The sequence below is a fragment of the Ammospiza caudacuta genome, chromosome 4 (assembly GCF_027887145.1).
Source record: "Ammospiza caudacuta isolate bAmmCau1 chromosome 4, bAmmCau1.pri, whole genome shotgun sequence".
In the NCBI taxonomy this organism is placed as follows: Eukaryota; Metazoa; Chordata; class Aves; order Passeriformes; family Passerellidae; genus Ammospiza; species Ammospiza caudacuta.
Window position 1 is genome coordinate 1919564 of NC_080596.1, and position 6000 is coordinate 1925563.

Below are 6000 nucleotides of genomic sequence, written 5' to 3' on the forward strand. Positions count from 1 at the left end.
GAAAATAAATAGAGGGTTTTTTCTGTCATCACAGGAAAGATGATAATCAAGAAAGCAAGCAGACTAAAAAGACTGTCTTCACATGCATTTCAGGACTACACACATTACACGTAATTTTTTATTGATACATTTAGAACTGTCAGTGGCAAGTAAAATTGGGCTTCTCTCTGCATCAGACATCAGCTGGATTCAAGCAGATCAGTAGACAGGTACTTCATGCCATGATAAGTTTCAATTGAATGAACTGGTAAATGAGTGCAGACTGAAGTAACTCCACTAATTGGCAAACTAAAAGCTCAGACTGAACCCTAGTAGGTTTTGCACCAGTGTGAGTACCACACATCATAATTGCTACCACTAACTCCAGATCAATATGAATAGGGAGCTGTGCTCCACAGCACACCGAAGATCCTGCTTCTTTCATCATTCAGATGATAGATTTTGCCAGAAAATCTCTGCAGTTTCCTTGCTCAGAAAGTATTCCCACATCCACATAGTCCACACACATTCTCTAATAAGGTATTGATCCTTAAGCAGCAAGCAAAAAAACTAACAGACCTGAGTTTGCATCCCTGCCATATTCCCTCCTATCTTCCTTTATTTCTAAGCCACCATGCACAACTGCAACATCAATACTACTCTCCCTTATGAGATCCTTGTTTCCACTGCCTTCATACACCTGTATTAGTTGTTAATCATTAAAGATGATTCCTCCCCTGCCTCTTACTACAACACTATCACATAAAGGGTCTCCCAAATCTACTAGTGCTGCTTCTTTCCTGTCCATTTCACTTTCCTAAAAGTGAACAAAAGCACTATAAAGCCACTTCATTAACTGAAAACACAATCCTTTCACGACTGCTTATGAAGCTGCCTTGCCCCATCGTCTCTGAGGTATTTTCAGGATACAGCTTTACAAGCAAGCGTGACTTGGATATTGTGTGTACCTTAGTGGGAGAACCGACTGCTGGAGAGGATCAGGCATAAGCTCATAAGCATGTTTTCTCTCCAACATTCTGATTGTTGCAACAGCAAAGTTGTAATTGCAAAAGAGGGTCCTGCAGAGATGAGGCAATGCCGTTCAGAGCCAACTTCCTTTTCTGCCTTGGCATTAATGCTCCGTGCACCTATGTCTAGAAAAGGGTTAAGTCCTGGACAGCTCACTAAGGAGCTCTGTAACCAGCACAGATCCCCAAGTCCTGACCCCATCACTTCCTGGAGGGCTCCAAAGGGCTGAACACACTCATGAATTACATGGCACAGCTGGTGTGAAAAATCTATTTTATACACGAAGTGTGCACCAGGTAAACTATAAAAGGAAGTGGATAGGTCCCATACCCATTCACTCCTTTGGTGACCTCAGATCTTGACCATCCATAGCTGCAGGAAGGACATGAGATCTAAGGACTAGTGACCTTTTCCTTTCTCTTGTCCATCTTGATTTCTTTCCTCTCATTCTATCCTGGCAGGTACAGTGATTCTATTCTACCCCTCACTCTGAACCTGAAGTTTGTCGCAGAAGTTAGGAGATTGTTAGATAGTTATAAAAAGTTGAGAGCTTGTTAACCAAAACTTCTATGACTAATAAGCTGCTGTAATAAAGGCAACTACACAACAAAGCTTAAGACTTCCCTGACACATGGACTAGTGTCTCTATTCAGCTGAACACGAATTTACAACAATCATGCTCACTTCCAGGCTGTGACAGCTGGTCAAGCTGTTTCAGATTTTGCTCATTCAGGATTGTATCAGGAAACTTGGCAGCCTAGGGTTTTTTCCTCCATTACTCAATCTACCTTGTCCTTGATTAACAGCTTGAATGTGTCTGTCGTATCTGGCTAATGGTTTGCAGTGTTTCACTCCTCCTGAAAGCCCAAGGCAGAAGACAGGAACTGCAGTGCTAAATGGAGGGAACTGAGGCTTAAAAACAGAAAAGGCATCAGTTGTCAGTGACACAGTACAGGCACATTATTTATCTTCATCTTCTATAAACTCTCTTCAGCCCATCTGCTGGAAGCATAGCATGGGTCCAAGGCAGCAAACTGGATTCAGATACAAGTTTCTCAGTATTATTTGTCTATCCAGAAAACTTCAGTCATTAGATAGTGCTTAAAGAAAGGAACATTTCTGAAGTCCTCTCCTTCCACAAAACGCACTCACATTGATCAAAATAAAGCAATCTGTCTCATAGTCTGAATGCAACTTGAAAGGTACAGCTCAGAACATCCATCACTAATATAGCCCCAGTTCTAAGAGTACCATCAAAAATGTTGGCTTTTTCATTGGGTGTAGTTTTAAAAATCTAAAAAAATAAATTTTAAAAAACTTGACTGGATTGTCTGCTCTCATTAACGAGTTTGTCCAGTGCGTGATCTGCAAGTATACAAGCCATCCAAAAAAGGAGGATCCAGCACAGGATGAGTCCACTGTGGTTTCGCTCCAGAGATACAAGGCTAGCCAAGGTCTGCCTGCTTGGGAGCACATCTCCAAAGCATCACTTTCATTATTTTTTACAATGCAATTTCACCTGCCTGAAGAGAAATATTCAGAACAAGGTCAATGACCGGAACTGAAGAATATCAGAAGCACATGGGTGAAATCCTCCCTGTAAAGGAGATAAGACAAATATCTACATGAAGAACCTTCAATATGAATTTCAGGAAAAAACACACACGTAAGGTTCAAGACTGGCCAGAAGATGTTTATCTCTGAAGAACCATGGGAGACAACCCGGGAGCAGCTTCATTTAGCAGCCTGCTAGAAGAAACAAATGAAAGGAACACTTCAGGGTTAATCCCAACTCACAAATAGCTTCTACACATAATATTTTTAGTGCTCTAAATCTATCCCAATGTATAGCTAATGAGAAGAGTTTTACAAAGCACTATAGAGTAGCTTGCATGACTCCAATACTCCAGTCCTGAGGAAGGATTGATTCTGAACAGATCCTCATTTACAGGATTTGGCACCCCAGGGAAGGTCATCACCATTCTGTGGTAACCCTGCACTGAGCAGCAGAGTGGGAAAAGGTTTTAAAGAAAATTAAATTGCAACATCAATATTTAAAACCAAGTCCACCTTTGCTTTCTCTGGACATTTTATCTCTTAATTATTAAGATATGGCTATCTGAATGTGAACTATTCTACTGCATCAAAGATACAGAACTACAAATGAAAATTCACAAAAGTCCTGAAAATTAGGATAAATAATTTAAGAAGTCTCTGCTAGAGCTTCCTTTCTTGAAGGGACTGATGAGGTGAAAATCCATTTCTCAGAGGTATTAAGTACCTGTGGTACCAATCCATGCTTCCCATGAGGAAAGCATGGATTTTAATTAATTACAGATATTACTATCTGTAGAATCAGCTTCAATTTCTGCCAATATTGAAAACAGTTCAATTTTTCTGGTAAAGGACTACAATTCTAAAACTTCTCAAGGTTGGTTGGTGGGGTTTTTTCTTCCTGTTAACAAGAAAAAAAAAAAAAAACCAAAACACTATCTCTGTAATGGAACTTTTGAGGACCAGAATGACTTTTGCCATTTCTCAAAGTTGCATGGTAACAAAAGGTCACAGGCTGGCTCCACTTCCCTTGTATTTAACAAAATAATGTGGTTCAGAACAGAAAAGCTCAGCTTAAAGGTCACAACAAAATCTATTTTTCTTCACTGTATTATTCTACAGAATATTTCTTCAGAGTCATATTCCATGCTAAAGTAGAGTGAACAGGTTACAAAATGAATGTAGCTAACACACTCTACATGTTGTTTCCTAGACACTCTGACACCACCACCTTTGTCTCTTTTCAATGGAGGGTAGGCAAGGACATTAAACTTCACTAGTCAAAAAAAAATTTTGATGGAAAAGTGCCAGAGCACTTAAGGAAGCTAAATATCATAGCAAACCAAAACACCACCTGTCAAAATCATATACCATGACTTTAAAAGCTTTAGGGCAGCAATTTACATATTCCTGGTTGGACTATTTCTTATAAAAAGCAATCAATAGTTATAAAAAGCATAATCTGTTTCCAGGCCTAAACAAAACTTCCAGATAGAAGTCCAAATGCCACACCAGGCAAAACCAAACTTTTTTTGCTTTTTGCTTATCTTCTCAACCGAAGGAGCATGGGAACATTCCATTCAGTCTAGAAATGAGGTATTTTAAAGGCTTTTACTGAGAATTAGCACAGACCTTTATTGCCTGAAGAAGCCTTAGTGAGCAATGATACTTGTTATGGATACCAAAGGGAGCGTGAGATCAATTTTACTTACACCTTTTCTCTCCTTTTGGAAAGGTTGAATTCCACAGAATTCTGTAACAACATAGCTTCATTAATAAAAGGGGTAGTATCCAGATTTTAACAAGGAAATGGATGGAGAACCTCTTTGAGTCCTTCCAGTTTACAGACACCCTGTAACATTCACCTTTCTCCTCTGTTTACTTCCTAGTTTCAGATATACTAAAAGACACTAAACAAAGGCAAAATCCCAACATATGGCATGAAAGGTCTTCTAGCCTCTTCCTCCCCTCAACCTTTAAAATAAATCTCTTTGACATGGATTGTGATTATCACCTTCTTTGAAACGTGGGCATGGGAAATCTCAGACCACAACTGCCATTATACCACATACTCTATGAAAAAAGAGCTCATATATAACAGGCATAGAGCATATATATGTATCACCAGAAAGTGATAAAAAGAGCAAGCAAAAGATACAACAAGAATATTCTGATGAAGCAGTGCAAATATGTGCGTGGGTCTTCCATGTCTGATAAAAATGAAACACCTTTTGTTAAGACGTAATGCCCTTTAAAAGCAGTGCTCTATCTACAAAATATTTCAGAGCAATATTAATCAGCACAATAAGTGAAAGTTTCTATAGCAAAAATCCTGCTAGTCAACACTAACTTTCCCAAAGAAGAATCAAAAGCATGGTCTGAACTTTCACCTTTCTTATCCAAATTAAAAGAATAAACACAGATCTTGTTATGAGCATGTAACATTATAAATTCACACCAAATAATGAGAGCACTGATGCATAGCACTACTATATGCAGAAACATACAGAATAAAGAAGATAAGTTTGATTTTTATTTTTTATTCACATATAAAGGAACCAGACTCTAACCCAAAGTAATCCAGGAATAGACATAAATAATATTAAATGAATCAAGCTCAGGTCCAAAAAAGACATTTTAGATTGTCTAGGTTTTTGTTTTGGAATTCTTTCTTTAAATGTGAGAAACAAATATTATTAAGTCTTTACTTCCTTGAGTATTTTTTCACCAAAAACAAATCTTCTACTAGTAATCTAATTTAAATTATACATGCCCACAAATGTGGATATATATGTCCTTTCTAGATGAATGAGTAGCCAACTTAAATGTAAAACAAATTTTTGCTCACGTGAAGATTTTAACAAATCAAGAACAAGTCCTAATCTTTCTTTCCCATCTGCAGAGGGTTGAAGCATGTTTAGCCATGAAATCAGGGTTCCAGATAACAGTCAGTAATACAACATGATAGAGATGAGAATTGTGAGAACTAACAACAGGACCATCCTGCGAAACACAGTGAGATTTTCATGTAGGCTTCTGCTCAGCTATAACATACACACAGTTTGGGTCTCTTTAAGGAAAATGAATAGAAAAGCAAATATTTTTCTTCTTCCTCACACTTATACAGGATCAGCAAAAACTGATTGGCCTCTTTCTACGCGCACACTTCGTACTCAGCTCTATTTAGCATCATGCCATCTGGGCCTAATTTTTTTTTCCTTCTGACATCAGCAAGCTTCATAATGCAAAGCAAATTTCCTTTGATGCTAAGGCTAGATCAAGAAGAATGAGCAGGCCAGCATGTTTTTCCACATTTAGACAGCCAGATAAACTCCTACTCATCTTCATCACACACTGCTGAAGAGTCAAATTTCTCCTACAGAGGCTCAGTGTCTTAAAAGAAAAAAACAGATGCAATATTTAGGCATCGCTGTACAG